General features: G+C 34.8%; 1 long non-coding RNA gene across 3 annotated transcripts; it reads left to right on the forward strand.

Annotated features, from left to right (window-relative positions):
- Nucleotides 1–856: 856 nt before the first annotated feature.
- Nucleotides 857–11,810, forward strand: LOC133203764 (uncharacterized). 3 transcript variants are annotated; one of them, XR_009723468.1, is made up of 6 exons: nt 857–995; nt 1,982–2,124; nt 9,417–9,526; nt 9,743–9,908; nt 10,827–11,063; nt 11,526–11,810. It is a non-coding gene; the product is annotated as an uncharacterized LOC133203764 (long non-coding RNA). The 3 variants fall into 3 exon arrangements; XR_009723466.1 differs by lacking the exon at nt 10,827–11,063; XR_009723467.1 differs by lacking the exon at nt 11,526–11,810 and having other exon boundaries at nt 10,827–11,459.
- Nucleotides 11,811–12,827: the final 1,017 nt, after the last annotated feature.

Below are 12,827 nucleotides of genomic sequence, written 5' to 3' on the forward strand. Positions count from 1 at the left end.
GTTTGTTCATATGAAGGGCTACACGCTCTTTCAAGGGGAAATAATTAAGAATTGTTGTAAATTTAATGGCATCTTTAAAAACACTTCTTCTCAAGAATCAGTGGACCAGAAAATGAAATTTCTCTGAAAGCTTCATTACTGTGTGCCAGAAAATGAAAATTCTCTGAAAGCTTCATTACTTAGTGTACATTCAGGTTTGTTTAAATCATAACCCCCCCCTCCCCCCCCCCCCCCCAGGGTAGGGTGGGGCCACAATGGACAATCAACTTTTTACATATGAATAAATATACATCATCATGTGTAGTAAAAAAAAAAGTAGAACAGCAAGGCCATAGTGACTCGGGTGAGCATTGTTGCCCATGGCCACTTGTTCTTTTTACAGGCATTTTTTACTTTGACAAATTGCACTTTAATAATATAATTATAAGCTTAAATTGGATAATATTTTATTAACCATAACATTGTTATTCAAGCTTTTGTGAAACTGTGAAATTAACTTGTCAAATGACTAGAAATTTCTTACTGAATCTAGATATGGATATACTGTTCTACAACATTTAAAATTTTACTGTGGCTCAGCACACATAAACATTTTTGGAGATCAATAACATTTTGTCGAAATCAAAGACAAAACCAAATGCTTGGGTATTTATTTACAAAGTTTGATTTGTTAATTTCTTACCATATGAATAATTTACCCTTTCTTTCCAGTAGTACCTTGTTATGCCATGCTTAGCTTAGAGCCAGGAATAGCAAATCAAAATGAACTTAGTCAGTTATTGTTCTTTGTAGAAAGAGACAATTTCTTTTCATGTTTTCTTTTTCGGTTTCTCATTTTAGGCCTACAGTATTTATTTTTTACTCAAATATTAGGAATATTATACTTGTGGGCAATCAATGAATTTAAGGAGTACTCTTTTTTTAGGTGCTCATGATGCAACTTCCTGGATGGTGTGTTAACTGTTTATCAGCATGTGAAATCCACATGATTGAAGGTATCTTACCTATCAGTAATATCAATTTTCTCTATTAAAAGCTGCATAAGGAATTATTTTATTTCTGGTCTCAAATTTTTGTCCAAGCATCATTCATTTTTTCTTCATCTTTTATCTAGTGAGGGTCATATTAATTGATTAATTTAATCAAGGCTTTATAGTAAAATATAGTGAATTGTTTTCTTGTGTATGACCTTTAAAGGGGCATAGACTCAGATTTGAAGTTAATATTTTCTAAAATTTTTGACTAGATCAAGACATATGTGTGGCTATAGTATTTCACAGGGAAATATCATAAAAAACTTATTTTACCTGGAAATTATTGAAACTACGAATTTAGGGACGCATTTGATTGACACATCCTTGCACTTTCACAAAGTAAAACTTCATCCTTGATACTTAAAAAAAGTAGAAATTTTGTTGTGTTTTAATGAAATAGATTAAAGATAAAATCCAGAAAATTCACAGTTGAAATGTGAGAAAGCAAAACCAACTCATCAGTATTGTCAGTCCGTGCTCAGTGATGTGTGCAGAGTTTAACAAATTGATCACACCCAATGGAACGTAAACTGTTTTGTGTTCAATTTGTTAAACTCTTCACACATCACTGAGCACGGACTGGCAATACTGGTTAGTTGGTTTTGCTTTCTCTCATTTCTACTCTTAATTTTCTGGATTATATTTTTATTAATATTTTTTCATTAATATGTATCAAAAAACCTATTTTTCTTAAGTATTAAGGATGAAGTTTACTTGTGAAAGTGCAAGGATGTGTCAATCAAACGCATCCCAAAATTCATAGTTTCAATAATTTACAGATAAAATAAGTTTTTTATTATATTTCCATGTGAAATGCTATAGTCACATATATGTCATGATATAATACAGACAATTTGAGAAAATATTTCAAAATGTCGAATCAGTGTCTATGTCCCTTTAAGAGTAACAGGTAACTTCACTTTTGAAAATAATTTTTCTTATTTCAGGAGAAGTCTCCCTTGTTAAAGATCAGCAACGGCAGATAAACAATGCATGATGCAATCTGCTCACTAAAAAGATTACAACAATACACCCCATGCATGTATTTCTACCTATCACCTATGTAACCTTTGTCATGCTCTTCAGAGAGGTAAGAAAACAAAATAATTATGAAAAAAAATTTTGGTAAAAGTGACACTTAGAGATCACTTTATCTGTTTGTCTGTCTGTCATACCCTAGCTCCTGAGAACTGTAAGAGGAATGGATTTGATACTTTGCACTTGCATTGCTTGGCACTTTGGCTTTTGTAAAATACCATATACAGTCAAACTCGTTTACATTGAAATTTAAGGGACCTTGAGATTTATTTCAAATTAACCGAATTTCATTATATCTGTGTGCTATGAATTACATAAAAAATGTAGATACAGTTGAACTTCATTATCTGGAACACTGATATCTTGAATACCATGGATATGTCAAAGTGATTTGCTGTCCCAACCACTTATTCTTTAAGTATTTAACCCTCGATATCTCGAATCCTCAGATATCTCGAAGTTTTTTCTCGGTCCCTTCAAGTTAGAGGTAACGAGGCTTGACTATACAGTAAAAAAATATACATGTGAGAATTCATATTTTTTACATAACATTACATGCAGTGTTTCAGAAATGTACTTATCTCTATTTTTCAAAAATGTCCTAAATTTTTTTTACTGTTTTATTTTATTTTTTTTTTTTTTTGATCTGTGTTAGAAAACTATCAAGACTATTTATACATGAAAAAAGTTTGTCCTGAACATTTCCGCATAGATGCAATGATTTGTCAGGTTCGAATCTATAGAACAGCCCTGTCTCATCAGCATTGAAAACATATGCTTCATATACTTCAATTCAAGAAGTTTATTTTCCATTTACTTAATTACAGTGGATTTATTTACTCCGGCACTTTCTCCACTAGGGCTGTGTCAATATATTGATTAATCAATACATATCAATATTCAGGAATTTATCGTATCGACAAACTAACTTCCAATATGTATTGGGAAGACAGTTTTTCTTATAATTCTGTGAAAAAGTTGGGAATTTCAGTCACCAAAGATAATTTTTAACTGTTTTTAATTAAAACTGGTCAATAATAAAATAAACATTAAGGAGATAGCACATCTTAATTAACTATTGCAAAATTCATATACAACTATATTTTAACATATTAGATTTTCAGTCATTAAAAGTTTGAATTTGAAGTGTTCTTTGTAAAGACAGTGAGACATATGAACTTCCAATTTGGTATTAAAACACCCAGTTTTTATCAAATTTATGCATTAAATGATTTACAAGACCTTTTTGCTAGACTTATTTAAGAATCCAATATATTGCATATTGCTTTATAAAATATCTTATCGAAATATTTTGGTCAATACACAGCCCTATTCTCCACACACCAATGTACACATGACACCCCTGCGTATTTTATCCATGTCGGTTTTAATGCCGTAGATAGAAAATAAAAATGGGGACTAATATGTTCCGGTGAGAAATGCTCAATTATTATTATTTTATCTATACAACACATAATTAAATTTGTACAGGTCCACCAACATCAAATCACCTGTGAAAAATTAACACGTGCTAGACTTTATATATAGTCAGTCACCTGAGTCCATGCGTCGCAATCGGCAACTTCAATGTACCCGTTATCAAAACTGGTTCAGCAGACCCCAAAATCACTTCAAATTAACAGAGTTTTTCAAGTTAACCGATTTCAATCTAAACGAGTATTTATTGCAAAGAAACTGTACCAGCATTTTGATTTTATAAAATCACTCTGGCGGTTGATTGAATTATTATTATTTTTTTCTTTGTTTTTTGATTTTGAGAGGCAGGATTTTGATAATTAGCATTTATATCACGTTACTGTTTATGAGCTCATGACACTGTACTTTGAAACTGTATGCAATATAACCACACAAACTGAAATTTAAATACAATGAAAAGACATCAGGATGGGTATACCAAAAGTATCGTTATAGAGTGAATAGAGAGTGAAATCTCTTTTGGAAGATATCTGGGATAAAGGTATATTTATTAAAAATAATTATTTTAATTATTATACCCCCATTCCGAAGGAGAGGGGGGTATACTGTTTTACCCATGTGTGTCTGTCTGTCTGTCTGTGTGTCTGTCTGTCTGTCCCTAACAAATATTTCGTCTCAGTTTTCTCGGCAACTACTCATCGCAGATGCTTGAAATTTTAGCACACACTTTATTGAGGTATGCCATATGGTGGGATTCATTTTTGTACGAATCCAATGTCAACTTCCTGTTTATCTGTGTGTCTGTCCATACCATACATAACAAATTTTGATCGCAATTTTCTCAGCAACTACTGATTGCAGATGCTTGAAATTTTAGCACACTCTTTGTTTAGGCATGTCATATGTTGGGATTCATTTTTGTACAAATCCGATGTCAACTTCCTGTTTATCCGTGTGTCTGTCCGTACCATACATAACAAATTTTGGTCGCAATTTTCTCAGCAACTACTGATTGCAGATGCTTGAAATTTTAGTACATTCTTTGTTTAGGCATGTCATATGGTGGGATTCATTTTTGTACGAATCCGATGTCAACTTCTTGTTCATCCTTGTGTCTGTCCATAACTGAACTTGTGTATATTCACATCAGAATGTATATTCACATCAAAGCGGGGGTATTACTAGTGAACATTGGCTCACAGACTTCTTGTTAATTTCAATTTTATAATTCACTTTAGCTTTGAAGGGTGGAGAATCATATATCTATTGTCAGATTTTTTTATGATAAATGCTATTCTGTATGGGTCTTACTATTTGTGGATTTTTTTTCTTTGCTATATAAGGGCTATTTTGAAATTATAATGAGACATTTACTTTTACTCCATAAAAGAAAGACATAAATTCATGAAAATTTGTCAACATTTTCACAAGAACAAATAAAACAGCTATGCAAAATTTCTAATTGATAGGATAATTAGACATGTCCCATTGGAATTATAAACTTGCATATGTCTATTGACCTAAAGCATCATTGCTTCTTCATTTTCATCTCATGCCAGCCATAGATCTTTACCATGTTGAGACAGTCTGGAAGCTTTAATGCTTCTTTCTCTGACATCATAGAGACTACTCAACTGATTGAGATGAAACCTTTTTAGGGTTAACAGGCATGTTGTGTAGATGTGCAGAAGGAAGGTCATTTTACCCACACTTACATGCACATGCGTGCGCGTGCAAGGAGTGAAATGACTGAAGCAATTAAAACACCATTAACCTTCCTGTTTTTTTTTTTATGATATGCTTTGAACTTCATTGTATAAACTTATATTAGTGGTGTAGACAAGAAGAGGTGGTTGAATTAGCAAGAAAGCATGTGCATGCATGTGTGCTTTGCTCTGTTTGACTGACACAAAAAATCTCAATAACCTTTTTAGCTCACCTCGACGAAGTCGAGATGAGCTTATGCTATACCCCCGGCGTCGGCGTCGGCGTTAGCGTCGGCGTCCCAGGTTAAAGTTTTAGGAGCAAGTCCCATTCCCAAGTAACTATAAGCCCTACCTGGACCAAACTTGCATGGATGATGCATCTAGGGATGGACACTACCACACTTGCTTCGGATGCTGGATCTGACCTAGATTTTCCAGATGAGTGACCAGGTTAAAGTTTTAGGAGCAGGTCCATTCCCAAGTAACTATAAGCCCTACCTGGACCAAACTTGCATGGATGATGCATCTAGGGATGCACACTACCACACTTGCTTCGGATGCTGGATCTGACCTAGATTTTCCAGATGAGTGACCAGGTTAAAGTTTTAGGAGCAGGTCCATTCCCAAGTAACTATAAGCCCTACCTGGACCAAACTTGCATGGATGATGCATCTAGGGATGGACACTACCACACTTGCTTCGGGTGCTGGATCTGACCTAGATTTTCCAGATGAGTGACCAGGTTAAAGTTTTAGGAGCAGGTCCATTCCCAAGTAACTATAAGCCCTACCTGGACCAAACTTGCATGGATGATGCATCTAGGGATGGACACTACCACACTTGCTTCGGATGCTGGATCTGATGTTGATTTTCCAGATGAGTGACCAGGTTAAAGTTTTAGGAGCAGGTCCATTCCCAAGTAACTATAAGCCCTACCTGGACCAAACTTGCATGGATGATGCATCTAGGGATGGACACTACCACACTTGCTTCGGATGCTGGATCTGACCTAGATTTTCCGGATGAGTGACCAGGTTAAAGTTTTAGGAGCAGGTCCATTCCCAAGTAACTATAAGCCCTACCTGGACCAAACTTGCATGGATGATGCATCTAGGGATGGACACTACCACACTTGCTTCGGATGCTGGATCTGACCTAGATTTTCCAGATGAGTGACCAGGTTAAAGTTTTAGGAGCAGGTCCATTCCCAAGTAACTATAAGCCCTACCCAGACCAAACTTGCATGGATGATGCATCTAGGGATGGACACTACCACACTTGCTTCGGATGCTAGATCTGATGTTGATTTTCCAGATGAGTGACCAGGTTAAAGTTTTAGGAGCAGGTCCATTCCCAAGTAACTATAAGCCCTACCTGGACCAAACTTGCATGGATGATGCATCTAGGGATGGACACTACCACACTTGCTTCGGATGCTGGATCTGACCTAGATTTTCCGGATGAGTGACCAGGTTAAAGTTTTAGGAGCAGGTCCATTCCCAAGTAACTATAAGCCCTACCTGGACCAAACTTGCATGGATGATGCATCTAGGGATGGACATGGCCACACTTACTTCGGATGCTGGATCTGATGTTGATTTTCCAGATGTGTACCAGGTTAAAGTTTTAGGAGCAGGTCCATTCCCAAGTAACTATAAGCCCTACCTGGACCAAACTTGCATGGATGATGCATCTAGGGATGGACACTACCACACTTGCTTCGGATGCTGGATCTGACCTAGATTTTCCGGATGAGTGACCAGGTTAAAGTTGTAGGAGCAGGTCCATTCCAAAGTAACTATAAGCCCTACCCGGACCAAACTTGCATGGATGATGTATCCAGGGATGGACACTACCACACTTGCTTCGGATGCTGGATCTGACCTAGATTTTCCACATGTGAGACCAGGTTTAGATTTAGGAGTAGTCTCGTTCCCAAGTAACTATAAGCCCTACCTGGACCAAACTTTCATGGATGATGCATCTAGGGATGTACACTAACCAACCTGCTTCGAATGCTGGATCTGACCTAGATTTTCCACATGAGTGAATTTTAGCCATATTTTAACCAAATTAGCATGGATGATGTATCTAGGGATGGACACTTCCAGACTTGCCTTGGATTCTGAATCTGACGTACATTTTCCAGATGAGTGACCATGCAGGGTAATTTTTTGGAGTAGCTATATAATATTATGGCCTGTTATGATTAAACTTGCATAGATGGTGCATCTAAGGATGAAAACTTCCAGACTTGCTTTGGATGTTGGAACTGACCAAAATTTTCTTGATTACTAAACAGGTCAAAAGTTTTTTGAGCAGATCTATAATTAAATCAAACTTGCATGGATATTGATCTTGGGATGTACCCTAACTAGAAAAAAAATATGATGTGAAATTTGCCTTACATGTAGATAACATTCGTCGAGGTGAGCTTCGTAATCTTTGATTACCTATGTTTTTTTTTTATGAAATGCTTTGAAATTTAAAACATAGTCATACACAACAAGGCTCTACATTTTGATATAATATATGAGATATTGTGAAAACACGCTCATGCAAGTGTGCTGCAATTTGATTGGCTTAAACTTTAAATGGCTGTTACAGTAGTAACTTTCTTAGTTTTTAACAAAACTGGATGGAATTTACAATATAGATAGGTGTATTGGGTTCCTACATTGTGCTACTCTGAAAATTGAATGCACGAACGTGGATTCTGATTTGCTAATACTTATATGGCTGTATCTCTCATAGTTTTCAATGAAAATCTTTAGATTTCTTACATAGCTATTTATTGTGAGTCTCTTCACGAGGAAGGAATATGAAATATTTAGAAAATATGGGCATGTGCATGCGCTAGCGGTGTAACGATACAGCAATACATCGATCGTATTGATTGCAAGGGCTGATGATACGCGTATCGCCATGTATGTATTCTGATACAGTAGAAGATAATTTTCATTGTTTTGTTTGTAACTTCTACATACAACCTAACAAATTTTAATGTTTTAAAATGGCTGAAAAAAGGTAGCAAAGAAAAAATACAATATCAAGACTATAAATCCACCTTTTGTTAACTTTGATAAGGGTTATCAAGATATTCTTTGTATATTTTCTATAACTTTGGAGTTAGCAAAGAATTATATGTTAAGATAAAGCTTAATTCAATTGGTTACAGCTGTATCGTGGTACATGTTGTATATCACATGACCGTATCATGATATGTATCATATTGTTAGGTAGTTTGCAATACTCAGGCCTAGCATGTGCTGAAATCCAATTGGCTAATACTCGAAGAACTATACCAGTGTTGTTTTTCGAATAAATACTACTGAAAATAAAGTATAGATTTATTAAACAAAAGAATTGCATAATTAAATGAAGCCTGTAATGAATGGGGCCAATAAGAGAATGGGGAAATGTCTGGGGAACATCTGAAACAGTTCTCGTTACAGTTAGCACGTTGTTATTGTTTAAGCAGATCTTTTAGTCTGGAAAAGAGTTCTCCACAGAGCTACGTAAAATTCTATAGGTATGCTTGCTGTGTCGCGTTGACGTCAAAATCTATTTTATTGATGTAATCAGATATCTATACCAAGCTTAGATTTTTTTATGATCTCCGTATTTCTGATTGAAATTCTAAGAAGCTTGCACAAAATGAATTGAAATGAAATTGAAAAAATAAATACCAATATATAATTTGAATTATTTTCGCTCTTGCTGTATATTGGTCCACTGGGAGTTTGAACATAGGTATAACATATTTCAATATATGATTTCGTGACGGCACCGGGTACCCCTTCTATTTACCTATTAATATACCATTGAAAAGAAGAAATAAAATATTTGTAAAATATTTGTTGCTTTTATTAATTCTTAGTGTTTTTCAAACATATATGCCATTTTTCACCAAAAGGCATTACTTGGAAAGAAAAATAAACACTATGTACTAATAATCTCTTAACAGCCCTCATAATGCTTGTATCAAATAATATTTGACCATCTTAGATTTTCTTTTAATCTTAAATGATGCTGTTCATCAGGTGACACATGTGTTCCTTGGAACACTCTTTTAATTTTAGCTAGCAAGATTATTTGGACTTAAAAGTCAAGTTAATAATCTTTTAACAAACATTTTCTTCTGTCATGTTTAATTCATAGTCACTAGGCTACACTGAAATTTCCACTCATTGCTTTTCAGTCATCGACGGGAAAAGGAATTACCGGTAAGTTGACAGGACTTTCCACACTGTTTCTGGTAGCAGCTTATGATTGAATTGATGGTAGAAGACATGGCCCACTTAATCAAAGGTAAATCTCATGGAATAGTGCTAATAGTACTGATATTTTTTTTTACTCTGTTTTGCATTGAAGCTTTAGGTCAAAGGCAAATTTTCTTTGTGTGGATTCTTTTATTCTTCTCAGAATGTGTGGCTGCTAATTGAGCCATAGCTGTCTGTTTTCTTTGAGAGTCAAAGAATTGCAGCAAGTCTTCTAGGTTTTCAATGAAATTTCCTTGTTTTTCAGATAATCTGTATAGAGTGGCACCTTAACCACCACTGGTGAAATAGAAGATGACTAGTGGATGGTCATCACTTTGCAGCTCACTTTCACTTTCTGCAGCCCATCTCTTCTCATTCACAATCATTGTCTTTGGAGGAATGGTGACAGTGCAGTCCTCATGACTGGGCAGGTAACTTCCTTTCCTTTATTTCTCAGCTTTCACCTTTCTTACAAAATTTATTTCCATAGAACACTGCTACAATATTCTTCCTCTAAGAACACAGTATATGTCACTTGGGTAGCAGCTTAGAATTGGGTTTTCCCAATGGCACTGAAGGTGGCATTTTGTATTGAGCATCTCCTTCCACTCTGATACATGTATCAGGAGTTCCCCATTTTTCATTTAGATCCTGAATGTTCTGTTATATATTCATCATGCTGGTCTTCTACCCCCACAATAAAGGTTGGGGGAATATATAAGAATCACCTTGTCAGTCTATCGGTGCCAACTTGTTGGTCATTGGAAGCTCAAACTTGGTACAAAGAATGTTTATGACCTGTTGGTGTGTCAAGATCTTGACCCAAGGTCATTCCAGCTAGTTCAACAGGGTTTGACACTAAGGCATGTTTGACCCAGTCTAGTAAATGAGTAGTCCAGTCGTGTAAAAGACCAATTGGTCGTATTGATAAAATAACTGTTGAACCCCCATTTCAGTCCTTCAAATAAATTATCTAAAAACTTTTAAAGAAAGGACAAGGTATTGTAATGGCCGAATCTGGCCCCTTATTTGATGTAAAAGTCAGAACACAGTTAACTGTTGCAACATTCTAAAAGACACCCCAAACCAGGGGCCAAAAAGGGATCTTAGCCTATCTTATCCTTTCTTATATGTTAGATTGTAAACAGTCATTGCTCTGTAAAGAAAAAATCCCCACATGTCCCAATCACTATTTTTAGCCACAGCTGTTATTAACAAGTCAAGGGCAAAACTACTTTTGTTCAGTACAATGTTTCAATATGATGTAAATAGTTAAGTTTAGTATAGTTTTAAACTAATTTATTAATATTAACGATAATTATTTTATGAAAGTTTGTTGAATCTTTAAGGCTTATATTGCTCAAATGTCCTGATGAACCCGACGTGATTGGCGGGATCCCATCAAACAGTCTGTCAAAATTCAAGGTCACTGACAGAAATGATATAAACTTCTTGTCCAGGATATCAGTTTGCAACGGAGAATCATTGAAGCTCATTCTTGGTACAAAGATTATTGAAGACCTGAGAGTGTGTCATGACCTTGGCCCATGGCAATTCTGGCAAGTTCAAGGTCACTGGCTTAAAAGGTATAAAACACTTGTGTAGGCTGTAACTTTGTAATGGAGAATCATTGGAAGCTCTTACTTGCTACAGAGATTGTTTATGACCTGGAAGTTTGTCTTGACCTTGACCAAGGTCATTCTGGCAAGTTCAAGGTCACTGGCAGATAAGAGATAACATTCTTGTCCAGTCAATAACTTTGTAACTGAGCTTTAATTTGCTACAAAAATTTTTTTCTGACCTGAGGGTCATTGTGACAAGTTCAAGTTCAAGGAGAAAAATTGGATGTCCATATTTCACTCTTAGATTAATCATGTCCAAAGATCTGTCTTTTTTTTACCAAAGTCATTTTGGTAAGTTCAAGGTCACATTTACACATTCTAAATAAAAGAATTGCAGCAGGGTTATAACCTTATTATTTTGTTAGCTCGCTCAAAGCTCCTTTAGCTGACATAAGTGATGTAATAATTTTTCTCACTTTGTTTCAGGTCTACTGCATGTTGACAGCTGATACTTGTTCTCTATTTACTCCGAGAGGCCTACTACACATTGTACCTCAGTTATGACTGTACTCGTGCTGGCTTCTATGATGTTAATTTCCTTTACCTGCACTGCGTTAAACTTGGTCAATTCTGTTACTGTCAAACACCAACAGATGAAAATAAGATTTAGCTGATCCTGCCAACATTGTGACATAAGCGGTCCAATGTCCAATATCTCACTCTGCAGTCAAACATAATTTTTTTTGTATGAACGCTCAGTAAAACATTGGAAATGTTAGAATTTTTTAGTATTGATTTATATAGTTACATATTTTTAAAATAATAACAATTCTTTTTATTGATGTATGTTTAAGTATGCAAAAATGAACATTGATGATATTAAAGGTGAGGTATTTATTTGTGATTTATCTTCTGAATAAAATTTTATATCAATAATTTATGCTCTTGTTTATACAAACTGCAAATGAGGCTTTCTATTCATTAGGAACTGGATCCATAATTACTTCCTTAAGGAGGAATGCCACACCAAAATATAATTCGATTGGTCTTAAGACATCCATGTTAAGGAAGCTCTAAACGCTTTTTGGGCTTTGAGAAAAATATATCATGTAAAGGTGCACATATTCAGTGTATCAAGTTCATTTTCAACATAAAGTACCTGCCTTATTTCTGCAGAAAAAATGTTCAAAGACAATGAACTATTTGTGAACAGAAATCAGAAATGTTTTTTACTTGCATCAGGAAAATTAATGGAAATAATGTATTCAATTACTTAATCTTGGTCTAACATAACATTAAGAATACTTTAATTCATAAGAAATTGTGTCATTAACTGTAGATTCCCATTTATACTATTTTTCTTCTAAGGGCAAATCACCCAATAAAACTACCCTACAAATAGAACTCTTTAGTGTGCTGTGTTTAGAGCTTCCTTAAGTCATGGTTTCAGCATTGAAAGGGCTAGCTCTTAATTATGTTAAGAATATTTATAAGAATTTTCTCCAATTTTTCATAGAAAATGAAAAAAATGTTTTATTTGCAAATAAGATGCTTTATAGTTAAAAATTTGATGTTAATGAATGCATAATATAAATATCTCATAAAATATGTGAAGAAAAGCCAGATAGACATTTTAATTTTTTTACTAAAATTTTTTTTTCGGAAAAGTACATTATTTGTGAATATTTTCAAAACATATGGATAATATATTCAAAAAACAAGTCACAGCTACAAAGGATATGTTAGACAATCATATTTGAAAAAGAAATTGAAATGAAATTGCGAAAT

This window comes from Saccostrea echinata, unplaced genomic scaffold (assembly GCF_033153115.1).
Source record: "Saccostrea echinata isolate AGI-Se365-2 ecotype Australia unplaced genomic scaffold, CSIRO_AGI_Sech_v1 ptg000051l, whole genome shotgun sequence".
In the NCBI taxonomy this organism is placed as follows: domain Eukaryota; kingdom Metazoa; phylum Mollusca; class Bivalvia; order Ostreida; family Ostreidae; genus Saccostrea; species Saccostrea echinata.